Source organism: Scleropages formosus, chromosome 20 (assembly GCF_900964775.1).
Source record: "Scleropages formosus chromosome 20, fSclFor1.1, whole genome shotgun sequence".
NCBI classification, from domain to species: Eukaryota; Metazoa; Chordata; class Actinopteri; order Osteoglossiformes; family Osteoglossidae; genus Scleropages; species Scleropages formosus.
Window position 1 is genome coordinate 5,133,146 of NC_041825.1, and position 25,962 is coordinate 5,159,107.

General features: G+C 43.2%; 1 protein-coding gene and 1 non-coding gene across 2 annotated transcripts in view; one reads left to right on the forward strand and one right to left on the reverse strand.

The window, feature by feature from the left end:
* ntn2 (netrin 2) overlaps nt 1-10,210 on the reverse strand; it is a 44,193-nt gene extending 33,983 nt beyond the window's left edge. Inside the window, exon 1 of the mRNA XM_018734942.2 lies at nt 9,797-10,210. The gene's annotated coding sequence lies outside the window, so the exon portion shown is untranslated. The remainder of the gene's footprint in view (nt 1-9,796) is intronic.
* A 2,751-nt stretch (nt 10,211-12,961) lies between these two features.
* trnar-ucu (transfer RNA arginine (anticodon UCU)) lies at nt 12,962-13,054 on the forward strand. Its single transcript has 2 exons — nt 12,962-12,998; nt 13,019-13,054. It is a non-coding gene; the product is annotated as a tRNA-Arg (tRNA).
* Nucleotides 13,055-25,962: the final 12,908 nt, after the last annotated feature.

Genomic DNA, 25,962 nt, shown 5'->3' on the forward strand with positions numbered 1-25,962 from the left:
CATGTTAATGGCATTAAACACTGAGGGCATTTCTAAAACAAATAACATAAAATTTGCAAATAATTAAAAAACAAACTTCAGGCAACAGTAACTGCTTAAAAAACTGCAGTAACCTTTAAATGTCCATTTACTTTATGATGTTCGCAGCGTTTACTGCCTAAATGCTGGGATACAAGTGTGGACGTCTGCAACAACCTGGAGAGAAAACGCTGAGTATGTAAACTAGTCTGTGCAGACAGATTTCAACACATAAATCAGTTTTATGATCGCAGGCAGACTGGAAGCGCCATCTGGAAGTCTCCATGGACATTTAAGACGACCACTGCTGCACAGCTCCGCTGAGACGTTCCTTGAAAGTTCCCGACTGAGCATTTGAGAGTAGGTCATTTCCAGAATCGTGTCCCTGCACTACTGTATGCGTGAGCCCAGAAGCTGGTGGGAGCAGGGCAAAGAAGTTTACATTATTCAGCGTAAGACTCGGTGCTGGGAGATAGGCGGTGGTATCATTATGTCCTTTGGACTGGCCCATCTCTGATGCACAAATCCCAGAAATATCAGAGGACCGTAAATGAACACAGAGGCCCGATTTTGGAGAGCGTGCGACTACTGGAAACAGGCACTTCTGCTTTTTGTCAGCTCTGCCATAAGGTCTTACTGTGATCAGAGAAGTTCCCTGAAACTCCGGGCTATTCAGTGGAAACATGGGGAGGATATAAAAGGCACTTCTTGGAGTGGTCTTCGAACAAGACATTTTCACAAGTTTAATGGTTATTTTTAAAGAAATATGTTCTAACTCTAAAATACAACCAAGCACATTTACTAAACCATAATTTCAGCTCAGTTTGTCTTATTAGTTCACAGTATGTTCTATTTTTGCAGCACTTGTTAAAGTTGCTGTATATTTTAAAACGTTGCATTTATCCATCCTTTCATTATCAATAATCACTTGTCCAATGCAAGGCTGCGGTTGTTGACCCTGGACAGCACACCAGAAATTTGCAGGGCAAAATACTGTATTTGTGATTCTAAAAGTATGTCTTTTCTCAAAATAATACTGGTATTTCCAAGAGTACCAATCAAATTAATATAGTAAAAAAAATTATATATCTATACTAAATCTATCAAAATGATCCTGGTTCAGTTTCACATTGCTGGTAAGTTACTTAAGAGTTAAAATGGTATTGTTATCTTTGACTATTAATGAGAGCTAATTTTCTGGAGCATAAAGAATGCCAGCGGATCTTTTCCAGTCAATTTTCCCAACGATTAGCATATACCAGGAAGAGAGGTTCCATATTCTAAACTCTTAAAAAGTTTCCAGCACTTCTAGGTGGTGAGAGAGTGTGTGTGTGTGTGTGTGTGTGTGTGTGTGTTTGTGTGTGTGTGTGTGTGTGTGTGAGTATTGGTGTGTGAGCACTCCACCACAGACTTTGGAAGAGGGGGTCACTATGATGTAAAAGCAGAGAAAGGGAGGGTGGTCTTGACTGGCAAATTCCAGAGAACGTTTTTTCAGCTTTGCTTGTCACCAGGAGATCATCCCACATTGAGTTCTTTCTCTTTCAAGGCTTTCCTCCCTTTCAAAGTTAAGAGATTAAAATAACAAGGGATGCTGAGAAGCATTCCTTGGCTTGGGAGAGAGAGAGAGAGAGAGAGAGAGAGAGAGAGAGAGAGAGAGAGCGAGCAAAGATGGACAGCTGAAGAACCCCACACCCCATCCTAAACTCTTGGACTGCATGATGCTAGAGAGTTTTCCTCACCCTCTATAACTGGATTCTCCCTTTGTTGAACCACCCATCCAAACCTGCAGGAATGCTTGCCTTGGTTCCCTACACTTCTGAGAGCCGATGTAATCCCAGTTTGAGCCATAATCAGCTTTACCAGCCACTGGGGGTTCTGACCAAAGACTGAGAATTGCCAGATTAAGGAAATGCACCTTAAAGTTTTCACTATTAGTTCAAAATGGATCCCTCTACAATGATGATGGTCTGAACTGAATGGCTGGAGAAGGAACTACACAGAAACACATCATCTGAAACCGCTTGTCGCATACAGGGGTCACGGGGAGCCAGAGCCTAACCCGGCAACACAGGGCAAAAGGCCAGAGGGGGAGGAGATACACCCAGGACAGGATGCCAGTCTGTCACAAGGCACCCTGAGTGGGACTTGAACCCCAGACCCACCAGAGAGCAGGACCTGGTCCAACCCACTGCACCCCCTGAGAAGGAACTAATGAATGAATTAAATTAAATAACACTTTATATTTCATCTGGGGGGGCGCAGTGGTGCAGTGGGTTGGACCGGGTCCTGCTCTCCGGCGGGCTGGGGTTCGAATCCTGCTTGGGGTGCCTTGCGATGGACTGGCGTCCCGTCCTGGGTGTGTCCCCTCCCCCCCCCCCCCCCGCCTTGCGCCCTGTGCTGCCGGGTTAGGCTCCGGCTCCCTGCAACCCCGTATGGGACAAGCGGTTCAGACAATGTGTATTTCATCCAGCACACATGTATTACTAGAGATGAGCTTATCACAATGAAAGGCTCATTTACCTCAAAACTCCTTTTTTGAACAAATTCATTTTCCAAACCCAGAAAGTTCACATTGGTGTGAACAAAAGCATGAATTTGTCCCTGCCAGTAAAGCAATGATTACTTACTTTCACTCAAAATAATGAACAACCTTTATAAAAATATTTCAGAAGCTTAAAAGCACAAGAAGCACATATTGGCCATAATGCCCTACCCCCTGACTCCAACATCACATCCCTGATCAAACTCCCTTCTTACTCCACCACTTTCCAACCCTTGCAGCTGGACAAATGAGGCTCAAATAAAAAATACTCCACAGGTAAGGAAGGTCAGGGGTCACTGGTGCGAATGTAGCCCGAGAACAGCAGGGGACTGGTCCTCACAGTCACTCTCTGGCCTTCATTAAGGCCAGAAGGAAATACAGAGGCGCATGCTACAGCCTTAGGTGCCATAAATGGGAGGGTCGCTCACAAACTAAGAAATCCCTTCGCTCTGCTTAACATCACTAAAACAGCATGTGTGTGCCAGTTCACTTCCTGTGAGTGTGATGCTTTTGCTTTCCTTTTCCAACTTCTATTAGAATAAAATTGTGCCAGACTGGGAGAAAGTGTATCCGTGAAGTCAGCAAAACCAAACGTATGTGTCATGCTGTGGGACGTCTCTCTCGAACGCTGCCTTGTATCTTAGTCCTATGCTGAAGGTCCCTAGTGTAGATGTGAAGTGCCAGCTTGCTGGCTTTTGCCACTACTCAGCGTTAGGGCAGCTTAACAGACCCGGTACTCATTAAAATACTTTCTGCGCTCCAATCTTCCTGCTCCAGCGGGGGGAACGCCCATGAAAAAACGGAACTGCACTCAAATCCACTTCCCTGGCTCTGGATTGCAGAGTTCAGTAAAATGACAGAAAAGCGGAGTGATGACGACTGACCGATTGGATGTCTTGCTGCAGAGCAAAGATGTTTACATGAAACATTTACAATCACATGCAACATAACAGACATCTCAGACAAACTACAGCACACCTTTTTCAGGCAGACAGACTACTTCTTTCAGACTACTGTAAAAAGGTAAGTTGTATTCACCACTGAGGACCTGTGTGCCTTTGTGTCTATTAGAAGCACATTTACAAGCAAATACAGTAACAGGGTATTAGTAATAAGTTAAAATATGTAGTACTGGTACAGAAAAATATCTGCATTTTTTTGTGTTACCTGATGGAGATACAAATCTCAAAATGGCCACTGAGAATATGCACTACGTGTAATTGGAAAGATGTAAGTAATGACTAACACACGTCAAGATTTCGCCCATAAGGTGATAGACAAAAACGTTTGAAGATATCATCCAAAACAGACACTACAAAAGGACTGTCATCTGGTGAAGTCTGAAGGGAAGACATCTGGTAATTATTACCTTATTGTTTCATCTTTTTTAATCCGAACAGACAAAATGTATAAATAATCCACATCTAATATAAACCATGTGATTTGGTATCATTCAGCAGTGAGAAAATCACATACTCACTAGGCACAACAGGAACAAACTCTCACTTTTAGCCCCAAATATCACTCTAGTCTACAGGAAAGCCCTGCCTATTACACACTCTTTTGGCATAGAAATTCAATATGAGCTATGTAGAAAAGTTTTGGTGCCAGTCAAATTATTTTCTGTTAGTAGAAAGTAATTAGAAAGTGCAGCACAGTTTTCCGTTTACCTGTATTAAAAAGTAGCAGTAATGCATCATATCAGCGCAACAGACTTGCTACACACTAATGCAGCTAACAGGAACACAAAACACAATTTCAAAATCCATGCAGCATATTGAAGGCTAATTTGTCTTGTTTTTCTTTTTCTAAGACAAAAAACATTGGCCAGGAAGAGCAAGATGAAAGAGCAGAGTTTATCAGAGAAAAAAACTCAACTTGGCAGTTTGCTCAGAGGGGATTCTTCATCTTTCAGTGCCAGTGAGACATCATGTTTTAAATGCTGACATACATAATCAGGCAACATTCAAATGGGACAGAAGTGCCAAGTGTTGAGCGAAGTGAATGAATGATATGACCACAAAAATAGTTCAGCACCATGGATAGATCCTAAGGGGGAAAATGTTGGTCTGCTGTGTTGATCTCATGGTTCTTGGACTTTCTGAATTTGCCCTCCAGTAAAGGCCGAGCTCTGCAATGTAACTCCCTCGGTAATGAATGGAAACCCCAAAGTCTTAAAAGTGGAACAGAATCAGACACCAGTACTTGCTTCAACTAAACCAAACATCACCACGTGACCTATAGCAGCTATTGTAATACCATCTTTATCAATGCCAAATATGTTACCATGAAAAAAACTAAGACAAAGTATTTGTTAATTTTACAAAAAAACTGACTGCTTCATAAAACAAATTAATTAAGCTGATAGCACAGTAGCGATGGCTTCTGCCTTTGGATCTGCAGGTTGCAGGTTTAAATACCTGCCTATGGTAGTTTCCTTGAGCACGGTACTTACTCTAAATCGCTGCAGTAAAGTTACCCAGCAGTATAAGTGGGTAAATAATTGGAGGTAGCTTAACATTCTAACTCCTTTTGTCTAAAAGCATCTGCTAAAGAAACCCATGTTAATTACCACATCGTGTGTAAGCTGTGAAAATGATACCAGTTGCAGGGGTTTTGGCATGGTCTCCCATGGACTTACACTTCAAAATGTCTATATTTCAAAATCAAACAATCCCACAGGGCTGCAGAAGCTACATCATATATTCACTTATGAGTTGGTGTAAGTCTGAGAGGTCCATCAATGATTTCTTTTCATCTTTCTTTGACTGCTTAATTTCACTGATTTGTATTGGTAAAGCAGGATTTTTGTAAACCTAGCTTTTGTCCTGCAAACTGGGTCAAGATCCAGCCCCAGAAGGCCACATGTCCAGGTATGTCAGATGTGAATCAGAGAAAGCAGCTCACCAGGCCCTGGGCTCTTCTTCAAAGGTCTTTGAGGTAGTACAGTGGTGGGCGGCTTGTGGCTTGTGAAGCACGCCAACAGGAAGGCTGCACTTTCCATTGCACAAGTGCGTTCCGGACCACTTTGAACTCCAGCAGAACCGCAAAAGCATTTTATTAAGTGTTCAAAAACCGACACATATTATGAAGCATGCCAAGGCTTTTAAATGTAACTCGACTCATTAAATACCACTTTGTCTCCATCCAATCAATTTCCAGCCTTTCCTCAACATATTTCTCTTTTGCTTCAACTAATTGTGCCAATTTCTAATTTTTTGTTATCATTGGCTCACAGTGGTTCATTTACCATGCTAAAAGGTACTTTTACTTTTCCATTTGTTTACTGTCCAGCCTTTGGAACGAGAAAAAGAGACAAGAAAGGTGGCTGGAATTGTCCAGTCAATAGAATTAGATGCACACATGTCAAAGTGCAGACCTACAGTGATATCAATAAAGAAATGGAGACACTGGCCCAAAATCAGTAAATGAAGATTAAAAATAGCATTAAAGTAAATACTGAACTGACTGAAATTATAAAGATGGTACTCACTGATACTTTGTTGACTATGTTGCCTAAAATTCATAAACTCTCTTTTGTACACTGCACACCTGACAATTAGCCTGTTGCAACATCTATTACCATGCTTATCAGTGGTGAGCTGGGTCAGTTCGTACAATACTATTTTTAAGTCATTTCTGTATTCCTTACTATTACTTACTGATACTATATCAGACATTAGGGCAAAAGGATACCACAGAAATCAGAGAATGTGTGAACCAAGATGCGGACAGAGAAATTGCCCTCATTTTCAATGAAATCTACAGCATCTGGAGGAAGTGTGTGAAGATGACACATGTGGACTTGGCAGAACTCAGAAACAGTTGACTGAGACAAGACACATCCAAGCAGATTCCAAAGTAAGACTCTTCTGAGATTTTGCAGTGACTAATGATGAATGACTCAGAGACATGCGGGACACAGACACAAGCTGCATTCTGCACACACCCACCTCAGACAGGAAGTGGTTCCTTTTCTTCACTCGTTGTCTGTTAATTAATTACTGTTTCACAACTGACTAATGGCCTCTTCCTATGAAGAAAAAGTCATATAAAATTTTGCCAAAGAAAATTCAAAGACCATCAATGTACAAGTTTTCTAGATTGCCATTGCCTTGCAAATTTATTTTGTATTTCACCGTAAACTGAAATATAATGTATAAGCTGTATCGCAAGAGAGAAATGCTTACGAATTTTATTTTATACAGGACCCTGAAAGACTTGGTAAACATTTGAAGCCGTTATACTTAAAACAGTCAATGCCCGAAAGAAAAAGAAGGAAAGCTCCTGGGAACGAAGGCGAACCAAAAGAAAAGGACACAGAAAAGGAGAATGCGAAGAAAAATATTAATTCCTGTCTTGCTCAAACTCTTTGACCAAGTGGGGAAAATATTTGATGTGCCGCTTTATCCTGGTCCACTACACACTGCCAGAGAAACCAAGCACTTCAGAGAAGGGAAAGTGATCAGTTCTACCCACAACTCTTACTGCCTGCGTGGAGCTGGCAACCTCCCTTTCTCTTGCACAGCTCCCTCATGTGACGAAAGGACCAGTAGTGCTATAGCTAGTCTTACAAGTACTATTCTTTTGTTTTCTATACTGTTCCATAAACGTGAATTCGGTCTCTTGTAGTGGTGTCTATTACACTGCAACAGCACCAGCTGGTGTTTGGACAGACTCTATCAGATTTTTTTTTTTAAATACAGAAATATTGGGAAAATGTCTTTCAACACACAACTTTGAAAAATGAAAAATACTTTCTTCTGAAATGATAAGCCCCATATTTATAAATAACTACCCATTTACTATGTATTTTTACTTTGATCTGGGCAGCCACTTTTTTAGCAGTCCATTGTAGAATGTAAACCTTCAAGCTCAGACAAATCCTTTTTCTCTGACTCGCAGAGCTTCTATTTGTTCCTTATGGTCTGTCACTGCTCTGGCATAGTGCTCACACACAGTGTCCCCAAGGCATTTAGCTGCAAGGGGAGAACATGGGAACACATTACAGCTGATCACTTGGAACCTCGTGGAAACACAAGGAGACTTTTGAAACCTGATGGACAAAAACTCATGCAAATGAGTTCTGTAAGAAAAAAGCCCAATCCATTATCTGCTGGGAACTATTTCACCAATTGATTGTTCTCTACAAAGTAAATGCCCTGGTTTGCTGAAACCTCAATTACAGAGCATGAGAGGAAGGGGTGGGCACCTTACAAACACTGACATTGTGCACCTGTTTTACCTAACCACACACTGCAAATCATAACTTTGGTGCTGCCAGTCAATACCTACAAAATTGCAAATAGTGCTTAAGTTCTCTTCTTAGCACTGAACTTATTGCAATTTAACATTTTTTCTATTAAAATATACACATACAGTTCATGCTTTTTGAAAGACCTTGTTTAAGCAGATCAAAATTAACAGCAACCATTCAAAAACTTCATTAAACTGAGTTTTCTATACGTAACATCTTGTCTGCTCCAGTGCTGATTTTTTCAGGACCTTAGCTCCTGGCGGTTCATCTCTGAATGTGAAATTTTACATAAATTGTACATTAATAATGAAAATACAGCTCTATCAAATAAAAGTGGAAGATGACCTCTAGATAGATAGACAGATACATAAGACAAATAGATATATACTTTACTGAAATGTGGTAAATCGTCAAATAAATTACATTGCTTGTGCGGCTTTGCATAAAAAAATGCTGTACGATTTTTTTTTTTTACATGTGCCAAAAACCAGAAGGAGTACACCGGACACATGCTGTAGTAGTCACCAGGTGTGGGAAAATGTTTTTGCATACTTCCAGCCACGAAAGCCCACTGTGAAATTCCGGACACAGAAATCCACAGTGAAATTACTGGTCACTAAATTGCTTCTAAAGATTCATTAACATTTCACTTTTTATAATGTCAGTGCTTCTCAGATAATTGGGTGTACAAGTCGATAAATGATTTCAAGAGGAAAAAGAAATCAAATCCAGGCTCCCTTTTTTAAAGTGTGATTTATTTTAAATGTGGGATCCAAGAATACTGTATTACATTCTTCTAGATGGTGTGGCCCTGATCTCTGGAAGCACATCTGTAGCCCATTTCGTTAAACCAAGTCCAATTACTTGATTTTTATTATAAAGTGGATGTTGGAAATTTTATTTGTGCACTTGATAAATTTTCATTGAAAACACAGAGAGGTTTTCCAAACCCCTCGTTTCTCTGTCTGCCTCCAGTGTTGTTTAAATATATTATTAAATCGTCTTTAAATATTCTACCTTTCACGGTAATGAGACAGCATTAGCGCCTGCGAAAAACAAGACCTCAGTGGTAAAACTGCGTTTTAAATCAGATGTTGTATTGCATAGTGTATTTTATAAGAGACACTGACTGAGCTGTTGAGGGTCCGTAGGGATGCGCTTTGTTCGGCGTTGACCTGCACAATACCAGTAACCCTTACAATTAAGGTAAACTGCACCCTACTTTACCAACACTCCTGAATATACCTTTGACATATAACAACAACCTGTTTCCCGTGCTCGTCCAATGAGCACCAACCTAAGAGCATATAGAGGGTTTTGGTAAAAAGCTTCACATGGATCAGACACCTGCATAGTGTCGGCACTGAGGACATGCATGATGAAGCAGCATTAATAATAATAATAATAATAATAATAATAATAATAATAATAATAATAGCAGCTTTGCATTTTTATTAAGGATGCAACTTACCAATTACTGGCAAAAACTAATTTTCCTTAAGAATAAAGCAAGACAGAGGACGTGTTTTAGTTTCGCCCAAAGATATAAAGATTTAAAGACATATGGCATATGGCAGCGGTGTGGGATGTGGAAGTGGGTAACATAACCAGAGAGACGGCCCCTTTAATTACAACTGTAATAACTTACAAATTCAATTTTCTGCAGTTTCTCTCATTTCCAAGCTCCTCTTTAATGAGCGCCTCATGTTTTACTCCACGTCCCTCACGTCAAAAGGTATTTACTTCGTTTTCTCTCTGCCATTCTGGTCGTTTCACCTAAATATACAGTAACGTAATTGCCAGAAGTTAAGCGAATTAACAGAAATGCTAAAAAATACGAGTCAGATGATCTCGTTGGTGCACATTAAGTTACTCGCACTGACAGCCGGCAACTTTTCCTTTTCTTTTTTTCTTAAACTGTTTAAATTATTCTCATTTTACATGAAGAACGCGAGGGTATCATACGTGTGGAAACTTACCAAGCTTCGAGATCCTCAACTCCTGGTAGAAAAATACATAAATATATTGTATAAAAACGCGAGGCAGTCCGGTGACTGAAATCCAAAATTTTAAAAATTATTTACACACACACACATTTACTTAAAAAAAAAAAAACCCGAATGACTTTGTCTTTCTTTCTGAAACTGACGCGGCGCTCCTCCGTCGCTAATCTCACGCGGCTGCACGCGCTCGCAGTGCTGATCACGGCTTCGCTCTGCCGGCGGCGCTCGGAGCGCGGGCTGCGAGGCGCTCGCGAGGTAGGAGGCGGCTCGCGACCGTCGCACGTCTAAGCGCGAGGCGAAGGAAAGATCCAGTACATCCACAGGTCGAGCGCGCGGAGGAGGCGAAATCAGTTCCAGACTTCGAAAACATCGCTCAGCAGAGCCGCTCGGCTCATAGTGCAAACCGCACGGAATGGGGCGAGAGAGAGAGAGAGAGAGAGAGGGAGAGGCGGGCGGCGGGCGCAGAAAGAGGTGGTGTGAGGTGGGGGGGAGTGAGTGTGTGTGTGTGTGTGTGTGTGTGGCTCGGGGGGTATATCAGCAACTTTACTGAACCGTTGATTAATATTAACGTAATTACTGCGAAGCGTCGCCTCAGCTTTTGAACGAGCCGTAACTACTTGCCTGACGTGACGGACAGGCACCTACTAGCCTAGGCTAATGGCACCGTAAACAAACGCAATTCAACGATTACTGTATAAAATAACAGTGGACATGCGGACGTTTGCACCTTTGTGCGGCGTTACTTTTTGAGGGGGGGGAAAAAAACACCCTTTTTCATCACTGCTTCGTGGCGAGGTGTGAGGCGGGGGTGTCGTGCGTTTTCCACTCGCGGCAGAGCGCGCTCGTGACGGGAGCGCGAGACGCCGCCGCGTTCATCATTTCCAACTTTAACAACAATAAACGGACTTCCTCGTTAAAAAAAAAAAAAAAGGTGCAAGTGCAAGTAAATTTCACTCAACATCCGTTAATAAGGAGACATGTAGAGCCCCCCCCACCCCTTTTGTCATGGGAAAACCGAATTATAAGATTGACGACCAATCGGGTACCGTGTAATACATATTACTGTACGGATTTATTTTGCATTTCAATGCAATCACTTAGTGACAAACCAATTATTTCAAAAACCATGAGCAAAACAAGGGGAGACTAACACTTCCCTCCAAAATCCAAAATCTTGAGCTCATGTAATATCCCCCAGCATTTCTGTGTAACTCCATGAAGGACTATTGATAATATTTATACATATCGCCTGTTTAATTGGCAATATATGGCACTTTTTAGAGCAACAGTGTATAAACATACACTGTTTAACCATTATACAATGCATACCTTTACACTACTAAACAAGTCTCCTTCACTTACTGTTTGCCTAACAAAAAAAAGCCAAAAGACCGCCAAGTAAGCTGTAACTAAAGAATTAGTCCTTCTTAACACAAAGAGCTAAAACTGAATTTAGACTGTATACAAATGGCTGAATAATAATGATAAAAAATGGTACAAATCTAAATATAAGCGTGATGGAGAAGAGTCAGTCACACAAACAGGGATGCAAAACCCTAAACCGAGTGTCATCCTCTACAGCTGTAATATAACGCTATATGGTTGTGAAAGTTGGACTTTAGAAAAGAATATCAGCAGGAATATGAAATCTTTTGAAGATTGTTGCTGGGGGACATTTAAAGACACCATGGCCATGCAGAAAACCAACAGATGGGTCTTGGATCAAATCAGGCTAGAAGTTCAACTGGAAACACAAATGATGAGACTGAGGTGACATTACTTTCAACACGTCACATGAAGCTCAGATTGTCTCAAAATGGCTATAAAGCTTGGAAAAGTCAAAGAAAAATGAAAAGAAGGACTACCAGGCACCAGGTGGATGGACTCAGTCACAGCAACTCACAAAGCTAAGGACCCAATTGGAGGACAGAAGATTCTGAAGATTCACAGTGCTAAGGACCCAGATAGAGGACAGAAGGTTCTGAAGACACTCTGGTTACCAAAAGTCAACCTGATGGCATTCAAAAACAACGAGGTTTACATGAAGCTTTTTTTAAAAGGAATATATTAATAAATTCTCAGGGTAATTTCCCTTGTTAATCTTGTTTTATTATAATGGAAGTTTGGATTTCACACAAAAAATAACTTATGATGCCTAATTCTGTCATGGCTAGGTTAACACATAGCATGGTCCTATACTTTCAGCCCCGCACGTTCGATCAAAATTTCGTACCATTGCTTCGCAACAACCAGTGTCTTAACCCAACCAGTTGCTCTCCATTTATTGGGTCTCACACATGCCTGGCATCTCCCGACTACATTTTAAGAAGATCAACATTCCTGCTGTATTTAGAGGGACCGTTAATGGAAAATACAACCAACGGAAAATACAACCAACGTTTCAATATTTCCGTGCCATATGGTCAATGGAGCAAAAAACATGACATCTCAGTGCATTCGTCAGCTCATCACAATGAGGGTAGCACCTTTCTGAGCCATCAGCACAAAGAAAAAACTCAAACTATAACAGTCACGATACACAGCGTGCATGTACAAACACACGCAAATGAACCTAAAGAGACACGCACGAATACACAGGTATATTTTGTATTAGAATATGCATTGCCTAGGTGTGTGTGTGTGTGTGCAGTGTGTGAGTGAAAGAACAGGCCTGGCTTGTGTTCAAACAACCCCCGAGCAGAGGTAAATCTCAGGGAGGAATTCCTGAAACCACGCAGAGCCCCACCAGTCCTGGCTCACTTATAACTCAGGGTTCGGCGCTGGAGATTCGCTCAGGCCTGTGTGTAACCACGAGTGCCGTAATCTCTCGACAACACTGGAGTTACGAGATCAACAAAAGTAGGTTTCCTGGCGGCGTGGAAACTTGATTCGCTTCTCGGATTTGCTCGTTTTACTCCGTCGCTGCTCTTTGCTGCAGTCTGGAGGAGTGCAGATGAGTCCGTTCTCCTTCTTTCCCCGCCTCTCCCGCTACATACTGAACCATCTTCTCTTAAATTCAGGCTGAGAGAAAAGAAAAATCACACAGAAAAAAAATGTTACGCCAGCTTTCTTTAATCCTCAACAAGACTGGGTTAATTGTTGAAAATCTCATTCTGCTACATAGTAAGCCCAAACGTGTGTGACTCTGTGGCACAAAGGATAGTGCATTGGACTTCTAATAGAGCACTTCAAGAAGTGATTCAAAGGTTGTGGGTTCGAGTCCCACCAGAGTCAATCTGTTTAACAAAAACCGTTCAAAACAAATATTGTGTTTCAGTAGTGTAGCTTTGCTGTGGGGTGGTCAGTAGAGAGTGCAGAACAGTAACTGGAGGCATCACACTTCCTTGATTTGGGATTGTGGATATTTGTAGAAAGCTTTATGCAGCTACTTGTGTGATGAATATTGGTTCATATGGTGAAAAGAACTAATATCTGCATCTATGTCTCTCTGCTAATGTAATGTACACCATGTAAATAATTATATACATTAATGTAACGAACACATTGTATTTTCTATGAGATGTACGTCGCTTCGGAGAAAAGCGTCTGCTAAATGAATAAATGTAAGTGTTCAAAAAAGTGGTAGTTCTATGGCAAAACAGCATATTTTGCAAAAGCCTGAAATTATGACAACTGCAACAAGAAAAAAGTGTGTGAGTGTACATATATACACACACACACACACACACACACACACACACACACACACACAGTGTGTATATATATATATAGTTTCTAGCCTATATACAAACATGCTTGAAAGCTTTTAAAACATGTTTTTATATTTTTCTAGATATTTTGAGTTACCGAACACCAGTCCATCCCATTCCAATACAGTGTTCCACCAGTATGAGGATTCAAAGGTACATTCAAGTACACAGAGCTATAAAAATAAATAAATACATAAAGAAAAACTGAATGCAATTTCAAGCACAGTTAACACAAAGCCAAGTGTGACATAAGATAAGTGCATTTCCTGAGCATATTTATAATTGCAGCATAACCGTTTTGGTGTGGCATTTATAACATCGTCTCGCTGAGAGGGGATTATATAGGGCTGAACTGATATGCACTGGGTGTCTAGTTATTCAATTACTTCACTTTGCCACAAGCTTTAGAGGCATCCAGCGCATGCTTGTGTGCTCGAATAAGCGGTTTTGCGTGCTTTTTCCCCTTCTCTACCTGATCCTTTGAGCGTGGAACACGCACGGTTATAATGGAAACCTTGTTCCTGCATGAATCATTAATGAATGCGCATGTTACGCAAGTGCATCAAGGGCGCTCATCTCACGTTCTGCACACATGGAGGCCTGATGCTGTGCGGAACACCTTAAGCGTTTTATATCCCTTCGGAAATAATAAAAAAAAAAAAACGCACTGCAAACTGCAAACTGTTACCAACTGTGAACCGCACCCTCCTTTTTTAACAAAACTGTGTGGATGTTTCCTATATAAACCCCCAGAAGGGCATCTCTCTTCTCTCACCTCCCCGGCCATCCATGCAGACCTTGTCCACGTGGCCCCCAAGGCTACCGTTAGGTTGGACAGGTATGAAAATAATTACCTGAATCCCATTTGCATGCTGCAGTGCCCAAAGCTCATGCTCTGCCCGGGTCTACAGTCCTCCTCCTGCTCTCCTTCCCACGAAGACGAACGGCAGCGGTCACCATGATCCTTACAAGTGCCGCTAAATTAGAACCATCCATCACTGGGCTCTGAGTAACCGAAGACCCCCATTGACCCTCCTTCCTTTTCTATCTCATAAGAGGATGTGCTGGAGCGAACACGCGAGCTGCACGTCCACCTTGCCGCCCCCAAATAGCCCGGACGCTCCCGTTGCCACGCACCGTCCGCGTGTGCCGGAGAGCCGGGGTCGCGGCTCTTGCCGTACCTGCCCGTCCTTTCAGCGCTTTGCTTTTTCTGACTGGTGTGAAGAAGTGCGACTGCCTGCTGGCACTTTCGCGCACGTCTGCCGAACAAAGGTGCGTACGAGCCGATGTGTTGGAAGGAAGCCCTCAGACGGCAGTCAGCGAGTGCAGAGCCACATGGAGGGGGCCTCCCTCACACCATCTCCCACTTGAGTTCCGCTCATCTTTGGACCATTTTTCCAATCTCTGCTCCTAGTATGGACCCCGCAATGAACCATGAGAAGGAATCTGGTGAAGCGTGTCAGAACTCAGTTCTCAGAAACGGAGCACTAAGATATACAGGCGCTGAATAGGTACCATATTAAGTGCGGAGCTTTACCGAGATTAACTAAGTAACAATATGTTTACAGATCCATGCACAGCGATTCGAAATGTCGAGGGCACGTGTCAGCTGAAAACAAAACGAAAAGCATCTAAAAAAAAGCATCTAAACACTTACTGCTGTGTTTGAGACATTTATATTTTTTAGTTACTGTGCAAAACTGGGAGCCAATCGTACAACACAGATGATCAATTAATATTGTGTTACACCTTCATTCCTGGTCATTATCACAACTTCTACCCTTTTTTTGTAATTAATGGTCAATAGACTTCATTTAGCTGAAATGACACCACTCACATCGTGTGTGTGTGTGTGTGTGTGAATGTCTGACTTGTGCATTTCATCGTCTTTGCTCTTTATTATAGTCTCACCCACTCATTTATTACAGCCAGCCCTGACCACACACACCGCAGATGTACAAAATGTGAGTAAAACACCTAATATTGAGCTGGGTATGAAAAACTGGATGTGTTCAGATGCCTCTTCGGCAATCAAATTTAAAATATATATATATTACTTTAGATAAGTTATAAATGGATCCAATCTGACCTGAAGGCATCCCTGGGCTGCGATGAGGGCTGGTAAGAAAACCCTGTGAAATATTGTTTAGAAATTAATTGGAAATAATAATAATAATAATAATAATAATAATAAAAATAATTTCTTGTTATTATTATATCCAAAATATAGATCGTTCTGAGAACCCTACAAAATATTGACTTGTGCACACACTGCATGCACCGCACAAAAGTGTTTCCCTGCTCCCACTGTACAGCCCAGCGCTCATCTGCCCATTTAAAGAGTTTTTACCAGTTACTGAGGCACCACCGCTCACCGATGTCCCGAATTTGGAAATTATTCAAGGTGCGAAATGGCAGAGGAGGAAGCGAGATGGCAAAGGAATGAGATGACAAAGGTACCGTGCTGAAGACAGCACCCTACGTGAAGGGGTCCACTGGCATCTAAGCATTTGTAACCAATGACATTCATTATTCATTCGTTTCCCTTTAAAGGGCTCAATGTCCAGATCCTCTGTTCTTCATGAAGTCGCGCTGTGCTTGTACATTTGGACCCCGGGCCTCTACCTCAGGAGCGGAAGTCCCAGTTCCCTCGGTCCATCCGATGAGAAGATGAGCGAGCACTCCAGTCGTGTGCGGTGCACCACAGGGCTACGGAGAGGAAGGAGCAGGTTTCTCACACTCGCTCGCTGCAAGAGAAGCTCCAAGGCGAACAGTCGTCCACCCCCTGGGTCTCCACAGCGGCTCGTTGAGCTGGCGGAGGGCAAAACGGGCCCCGGGGTAAGCTCTGCGGCCCTTCTTCTCCCCTGGGCTCCCTGCGGCGCACCCCTCCCGACACAACGGCAGGCACCGGCTTTCACCTCGATTCATCTTTTTCTTCCTCTTGGAGGCAATGCCCGGGTTTCCGAGGGGAGGCCTGCGGAGGGCCGTTCCCTGGGCCGTTCCCTGGGCCGAGTGTGCCCTCTTGTGACCGCTGCGGAGACCCGCCGTGGCGCATGGAGCCCGTCTCCTCCACCGCACCCGGGGGTTTCTTAGCTCCGCGCCACCAAGTGCCGCCTTCCCTGGACCCTGGGTACGGCTGGGGTCATTAGGGGGCTCTTACTGTGCGCGAAGCAGCGCTGGAGATCACCTCCGTGTTTAGATACCTCATTTATAGACACATACAGAACTGCTTGAAAGTGTGCAAAGCCCTTGTGTCCCTTTGTTTTACCACGAAACGGTCATTTAATGAGAATCAGTGTTTCTCATGTGACATAATGTGTGTGTAATGCCCAGTTCCATATGTTGTTTAGAGGAAATCACGTGTGTGGTAGAAGCACACAGGTAGAGCAGGGGTAAAAAAAAGTGAAGCCCAAGTCGTATTAGTTAAATCAAGTAGATAAGTAAAACCGGGGTGTAAATCATAGTCATTTATTTATTTTACCAGTTTATTTTAATATTCTGATTTTATACATTTATTTTAATATTCTATACAAGAATAATGATCTTCCCTGTTGGGTTCGCATATTTTCAAGCAGCACTGCAGATAGATAGATAGATAGATAGATAGATAGATAGATAGATAGATAAATAGATAGCCCAGCCACTGAATTCACCCATGAGCACTGAACACGTGTGCAACATTTACACGGCATACCGTTAAAGAGCAACAGGTTCTGAATTGGACCACCCATCCGTCCTAACTTGGTCATTCCAGTTTTAGTACATGTGTGTATGGAGACCCCCCACATGCATGTACACCTCTACTGATGGCAACATCCCAACACACAGAGACCCATGTTACATCAATCTAATATAATATAATGTAATATGAACGTGTGCCAAAGGCATTCAAGACAAAGGGGGGGGGACAAGCTGTTTCTGACTGACATCTGTACATCTTCCTTCTTACAGACTAGTGAACAGCAGAAACTGAGAATATTGAAACATTTTGATGGTGTATTAAAGATGTTTATAAACTCATTTTACAAAAACTGGAGAAAATCCAAAGATCGAGAAGAAATGGTGGAAAAAACATGAACTGAAACTATTGCATTAAGAGTAAAAAATCTGGATTCAATGTCCTTTTGAACACACAGTCACGTTTTACTATTAAAAATGTGTTTGATCACAATTTCGATGAAATGTGCTTTTTTTTTTTTTTTTTCTGTACGCTGCTGGCCAGGAGTCAACAATTTCACAACAGTTACACAAAGAAAAAAAGAAAAAACAAAAACGCCGTGTGGAAAAGAGCAAAAGGAAAACGGCGCATATTTGTTTTTTGCGTGATTTTCGGTAAAAGCGCCGCTCCGTGGGGGTGAAGCGCAGCACGCGGCAGAAGGAGTCTGCAGGGTTTGTGGAGGCCAGAAACAAAGCAGGAACTGCAGGCGCTGTGTTTGGGCGCCGCCACCGAGTCCCTGTTCTGAAACGGAGCGTCCGTCATTAATTTGCGGTCTTGGTCACGGGGGGGGGTCCCGAAAGGGGTGGGTGGAGGGGTCCGAAAGGTGGAGCCCGTCTACAGTTTGGCGTCTTTTCAATTTCTCCGACGCATATCAGGTAAGATTTATTTTGGGCTGGATTCCTGTAGCCACCCTTACACCCTAAATCCAGGATAGGCCCCGCACCACCACAACCCTGCACTAAACAAGTGGTTGTAGATAATGGATGGACGGATGGATGGATAGATAAATACGATCTGCACCAATTTATGACGCAAAACACACAATACAGGACTACGACACGTCACCTTGAGGGCAAAATCCTGGTGTTCAAATCCCACATCCTGTTGTGCTGGGTTACCTACCCTGCTCTGCTCCAAGAAAAAAAAAAACCAAATCATTGTGGGCAAATCACTGTAACATCAGCTTCCTGAACAAATAAACAATAAACCAAACAAAAAAAAATGTGTTTCAAGTCATTTCCTGACATAAAACTTTTCAGAACTCACTCACCCCCCTCCCTATTGGTAACGGTGAATAAATATCGAAAAACATGTTTTTCTTTTTTTTTTTCAGAAAAATATGGGAAAGGCTGCCCTCGTCTCTGCTGGGGGTTATAAGGCGTCTTAGAACTTTACGTTATAATAAGAATGTCAAAAAAATGTCAAAGGAGGATACGAACTGTTTTTAAATAAATCACTATTTCAATATTTTAAGTAATTTTGTTGGATAAAGCTTTTAATAATAACTCAGTCACTATAGGCAACAGTGAATAAATAACACGAATAAATAAATGAACGAACGAATGAATGAATGAATGAATGAATGAATGAATGAATGACCAAAGGTTTATCCTTGTCTCTGGTGCTGATTATAATAATGGGATGGTGTCTTATAATAATCACTCAGCAGGTCCGGGGTGGAACCCACTGTGTGAGTGATGAGACTTTAATTATATTTTGACGTTTGGCAGTTCGCTCCTGCTCTTCATCACGCTCCGAAGACCCCCACCTGGCAGAGCGCTGCGGTTCGAGCTCACTTTCCACTGGGGTTGGGGGCGGATGGGACGCGGGGGTCGAAGCCCGCCAGCGACTCCTCTTCATCTGCCGGCCGGCGAGTGGGGTGGGGTCGGAGGGGGGGGCGGCGGCGGACGCCACCGGGCCCCGTTTCCAGCACTGAGACGCATCTGGAGCCAAAGGGTTACTCCCCGCTTGGGCATCTCACCTTCCGGGGGGAAATTCGCCGAAGAAGGACTAGACTGGTGCCTGTCGGTCGGTGCTGCTTAGGATATATTTAAAAGGCAGAGCAAGAGAAGGAGGCAAGGAGAGACAAAAAAATAAATAAATAATAATAATAATCCAAACAAAGTGATAATTAGCCGTTGCCGAAAAGAATGGCCGCTTTCTTGTGCACATCAAAGGCGCAGCTGCTCTAAATCGAAATCGCGGCGCGGCACATTGTCGAGCGAGGCGGGTCGCTCCTCTCGGCTCCGCGCCGCGTCTCCGCTGTTTATATTAGACAAATATATAAGCAGCCCTCAGCGCCAGCCTGTTTACCTTTTCCGTTGACTCATGTGAAGCAGGGAGAGAGCTTTGGCAGCGACGTGTACACACTCACACGCGGCCGCTCGCAGGTCCAAGGCTGGGGGTGGCGGTGGGGGGGGGGCAGTTCAAAGGCTTCCTCATAAATCAGAGTGGAAAAACTCCTAATGACGGGTTTTCCCTTTGCGGTCGGGTCTGTTCGCATGCGGCCCACTCCCCACGCGGGGCGTCCGGGAACGGCGAGGGAGCGCGATCGCTCATTTACTGCGTGCTTGTGCCACCCACAAAGCGTGGGGCCGCTCGGCAGAATGGTGCGGCGTCCCTAGTGCCGGGGTCACGTGGCACGGCCTTCTGATGTCACACGCAGACACACAGGCACAGGCTGAAGCCACTTGTCCCAAGCAGGGTTGCGGCGAGCTGGAGCCTAACCCGACAACACACACCCAGGACAGGATGCCAGTCCATCACAAAACAGCCCACGTGGGACTTGAACCCCAGACCCCCCAGAGAGCAGGACCCAGCCAACCCCGCTGCACCACCACACTCCCTAGCAAGATGAAGGTCGTGCCAAAATGTATATGATACATTAGAATGACTGGTCAGACATGACTCACCTCCCCTCATCAGTCTGGTCACGTGAAGATTATTACAATTTTCAATTAAGTCCATGGAACAGAGTTTAGAGATTAGCGCTGCTGCCTTTGGCCCAAAAGGTTGCAGGATCAAGTCTCACCTCCAGCTATATTACCCTTAAACAAGGTACTTACCCTAAATTGCTCCAGTAAAATTACCCAGCTGTATAAATGGGTAAATAATTATAAAAAGCTTAACATTCCAAGTTGCTTTGGAAAAATGTGTCAGATTAATATAAATGTTAGACAGGTAGGTAAATGCCCGACCTCATTTATATGATGGATCTACCTGAAGTTTAACCTTCTGGGACTTGAACCAGCAACCTTCCGGTTAAAAGTGTATTGGGTGCCCTTAACTACTACGCAAACTGCGGTCATAGTTCTCCTCCCGCTGGCAGGAGGAAGGGACTGAAGCTGTCTCTTCCAGCCTTGGCGAGGACATCGGAGACACGTGTCCAACGCCTTCCCCTGCATCTCCGGTCCCGGGAATGCGTGACATCACAAGGTGCCTGGGTTCGAGGCCGAAGAGAGGAGCTGAGGAGCTGCTGCGCGACAGTCACGCGCCCTCCTGTTGGCAGCACTAGGATTCAGGTGCAACTCTTATGGCATTTATACATTAATTTGTGAGGAATTTGAGGCCATTATGCTAAAGTGCTCCCATCTGGAGGCCCTTTGTGGGGTCCCGCTGGAGTCAGGCTGAGTGGAGCTTTAGCATGAGGCGGAACACATCTCCGCACCCAAAACAGGACCCGCCAGCGTAGATGATCGGACGTTCAAGAGTAGCGGCTCATGCATGATCCATCTGTGCCGCCGTCGCATCAAGTTGCTTTTTTGACTGCTCCTTCCCCATTGGTCAGATAACCTCCCAAAAATAAAAATATATATATATAAAACACACACACACATACATGGGAGGGCTCATTATTAAGTCTTAGCAGTTCATGAAGGGGGGGGAATTAGAGCGTTGCTTTAATAAGCCTGAAAAAGTGAAGAACTCATGACCTGGAGGGTCACACAAGTCATTATGACCCTGTACCTGGTGTCACTGTTGTACCTTTAAGAAAACAACCTAACTCATTCCTCTCCAGCGCCAAAATCACGTCGAGGTAAGTTACACGTATATCGCATTTCATGAAAACAGGGTTATTATTTTTAGAGCATTTACAGGGGGGCAACTGGTAGGGTAGTGATTAGAGCTCCTGCCTTTAGACCTGAAGGTTGCAGGTTTGAGTCTCACCTCCAGCTGTAGTACCCTTGTGCAAGATACTTACTGTAAAGATGTTCCAGTAAAAAAAAAAAACAAAAAAAAAAAATTACCCAGCTGTATAAATACATAAAAACCTATAAGTAGCTTAACAGTGTAAAACACTTTGGAGAGAAGCATCAGCCAAATGAAGTGATATAATAAAGATGTAAGTGTATTTGTGTAGGAATGAACTGCAAGTCCATAAAGGTGAGAAAACTGGCAGGTGGCACAATGAATAGCACTGCTGTGGTGTGACAGGTTGTGGGTTCAATCCCCACTCAGTCTGTGTGGAGTTTGTGTGTTCTCTCTGTGTGGGTTTCCTCTGGGTGCTCTGGTTTCCTCCCACAGTTCAAAGACATGTTGTTCAGGTTTCCCTGTAGTGTGTGTGTGTGTCTGTGTGACAGAGAGAGTGTGTTCCACTGATGTATGGATGAGTGACCCAGTGTAAGTAGTGTATCTAGCAGTGTAAGTCACCACGGTGAATATATAAGGTGTGTGGGCTGATAGTAACACTACATAGAGTTCATTGGAAGTTGCTTTGGAGAAAAGCATCTCCTAAATATGTAAAAATATTTTTCAGCGTTAGCACTGAAAATTCACAGCTGTTTAATACATTCAGGGAGCAAAAACCCACCAAGAGAGGCTGTGTCAGGAGCCGAGTGCGTCACAGGTAGCTCGCCGTGGGGGGGGGGGGGGGGGGGGGGGGGGGGCGTGCGGCGACGTGGCCACAAGAGGGCGCTGTTGCTCCACTGTAATTCTCAGCGCTCCGCACTCTGCACGGCAACAGTTGCGCTCCTTCCAGAAAAAGACCTGGAGGTGATAAGGTTATTATAGTACCAATAAAACCAGAGCAAGCGACCTAAAAATACTACCCTCATAAAATAATTAGAGGGCAGTGGAGGGAAATGTAGCAATAAGTGAAAGATATAACAGTTCTCCCCTCCACTGTGACCGCCCCCGGAAACTGAGTCCCGGGTTCGACCAGCCCGCGCAGCCATAGAGCTGGTGTTCGACACCACGGTCTGGGCCCTTGGATGAGCTTCATGTGGAATGGGTTTAGACTGAAGTGTCAAGCACCAGCTCTTTTGACACCAGGGCTTTGACTGAAGATGTTATTCACTGAATTGTACACATCAAATCAGCCTGAACAGATTATTTTATCTATTTTTTTCAGATTTATTTGTTATCATGCAGTTTTTTTTCTGAAATTGTTATGAGGGAACCAACAGAGGCACTGTTGCCTTGTTTCATTTTGTCCTTTTGTAAACCCTGAAAACCTCACTTTTGACCCACTCAACACAACTTTACCCCGCTCTACTGTGGAAAGGACAAGGGTGTTCGAAAAATTAACTGTTATGCACAGGAGCTACAAAAATATACAAATTTAAAATTACTCCGGTATCTAGTATCGTAAAAAGGTTGAAGAATATGAGTGGTGATTACTCCGATAGCACAAGGTAACAAAAATTTTATTATTGTGATTTTTCTTTTTTTTGCATTTACCATTCAGTTTTGTTAGACTAAACATACTTTTGATGTTATTTCATACTATATCTCAGTTTTTATTAAATAGTCCACATTATTGAAATTAGTAAATTTTGCTGAATTTTTCAAGCATAGAATATTCCATTAGCATGTGATGCTTTCTAGGATGTTTTGGTGCCTTCTAGAATCTTCCAATAGCTGTAAAATACCGAACTAAAGCTGACACTCCAGAAGAACTAGTGATATTTCAGTAATTAGTGAACTTCAAATAGTCATTGGATAATGTGAAAATCGACATAACTAAGTTTAACTATTTCATTTAGCTGCGTTGTGTTATGCAATGAGATTTTGCTGTTGCAATTAAACCGTTAAAATCCAGCGAAAACAGGAGTGGCTTTTGACACCACTGTAAAGTTGTATCTATTTATTTTATTGTATCTATTTATCTGACACTTTAGCGTAAGACGGTATGTTAATATTTCCCATTCTGCGCATGTCTTCTTTGCAAAGGACATCAACACGTTGGGTGAAACATCCCGGAGACCCCGGGGGACTGCAGAGCTCTTAGGACCTTTCTGAGTCTCCCCTTTAATTCCCGGGGTGGAGGGGGGGGGGAGATTAGAAGCGGTCCATTTAAAGAGCCGAGTGCGAAGGGTTCCCCTTCCCAGGTGTTGGGGCCTCCTCGCACCTCCAGATTCGGGAGACGCAGCCGTCCAGCCGTACGCCGCTCCATGGAATCCCAGCGCAGGTGATGAGCTGTTGAGTCGAGGGTGCAGGTGTTGGGGGGGGCAGACGTGTAGCTGACACAAACTGTCTCAGGAGACTAATCCCTCCAAACTGAGCCATCGCCTGTTGAGGGACGTCTCTATTTGGCGGTTAAGGCTCAAATGTGGACATCCCCCCAGGACCACGTGGGCTCCCAGCTCCCGCGACCCCCCCCGCAATCTCACTGACCATCTCCTAATTGGGGAGTGTGGGTGACCGCAACTCCGTCAAGGCGCCTTGATTAATTCCGCCACAACATCGAGGACAAAGGACGTCGACTCGTCTCCGCGCTCGTTGACACTAATAAATCCGAAGGCTTCCTCTAAGGTGTTCGGAGGTTATTCCAGGAATTTCCTCGCCTATTGTGCTGGGATCTGTTTTTGGTAACCTGCCACCGGCACTCCGGCACCCCCCACACCCGCCCCACCCCACCCAACTCCCCCATCCCCCTACTCAGGCCCCTTCCCGGCACCCCGCCCTCTCCTCGCTATGTCCCCTTGTCTCGGGCTCTGAAAAGACCACCTCGGTTGAATACGACAGACAGCGAGGCGTCAGGACATCAGGTTCAGCAGCTCGTGGGGAGGGGGGGGGCACAATGGGTCCAGTGATTTTCACCTGTTCGGCCCTCTCTTTGTGCCGCGGGGGAAATGGAAGGAAGTGGCGCATGCTTTCTCTTTCTTTTTGTCCCCCTCTCAGAAGCACTGTGAATGTGCAAGAATTTCCCACAATGGCCTGCGTTCGGCTCGTGAGGGGGTGGGTGGTGGCGGTGCGTTAACCATCTGAAAGACAAAGTTAAGTCCGCACATGCTCCGGCTCCAGAATGCGTCTTTGTGCGGCCGGGGCCCGAGGTGTCGGCGTGCTCCGCTCCGGGTTCGAGGGGCGCCGAACAAACAGTGTGACTTAAAAAAACGGTTTCGGTGCCTAAACATTTGTTGTGGGAAAATACATTTCAATAGGCTGCAAGAAAAAAAGGGAAAGACAAAGAAATACACTGTATATATATATATATATATATATATATATTAAAATCCACTGTATAAATACCACTACCAGCTATTTAAATACACTGCAGTAAACCACATAGTCATTGATCCATTGGTGTATATATATATATATATATATGTGTGTGTGTGTGTGTATATATATATATATATCTATAGTAGTAGATTCAAGAGTTTATTGTCATGTGTACAGTAAACAGTTCGTTACACCATACAATGAAATTCTTACTCTGTGAATCCTCTCAGCTGCCTATGACATAAATTATAAGGACATAAGGAAAGAAAAACACAAGACGTAAATCACAAATTTACAAAAATTAGTATACTATAGTATATATACTATATACTATATATAGTAGTTTAGTGTATATATATATATATATATATATATATATATATATATATATATAAGTGTGTGTGTGTATGTGAGTGAGTGTGTTGTATTGCTGTGTGTATCAATGGGTCAATAACTATACAGTTTACTCCAGTGTATTAAACAGCTGGTACTGCAGTGGTTAGAGCCTTTGGAGCTAAAGGTTGTAGGTTTGAGTCCCACCTCCAGCTGTAGGACCCTTGAACATGGTACTTACCCTGAGTTGCTCCAGTAAAAATTACCCAGCTGTATAGATGGGTAAATAACTGTAAGTACCTTATCATTGTAAGTTGCTTTGGAGAAAAGCATGAAGTAAATGTAAGTCACCTGGGATGAAGGTGCTGAACATCCTTTGAGCCAAAACACGAAAAATAGAAGTTCTGTGACAAATTACGGGCATTTGGAAACATCAGAAATAGCTCAGTAATTACATTCTGTGCCGTGATTTCTTTCTTCACGCACCTATTCATAATATCTCAGAAATGATCTTTGAATAAGTGGAACAAACATATCCGAAGCACAGGAAATGTTATTACAAAATTATTTTAACCTTTATTTCCTCATTCATTTTTTTTTTTTAATGGTTACTACAAGCAAGCCGATTGAAAAAGAATCGTAATCATTAGTTTCAATTACAGGACCAAACTGAAATGCCACACAGTGGTCCTTTGTGTCTTTCATAGTTCATTGATTCATCGCGATACTAAAGCATTAATCATTCGAGTTTAGTCTTCGCACGTCATAGAACTAATTCTTCATTATTTATAATGCATTTGGAACTAATTCTGTTACAGCCTCTCAGAAGCTTATCAGCGAATTACAGGCCAAAATGAGAGGTTAATATAGGAAACGCAGAGGAATGATCTGATGTAATGTAGGTTATGATTTGAGCAATTAAAGCCAAAAAAAATTGC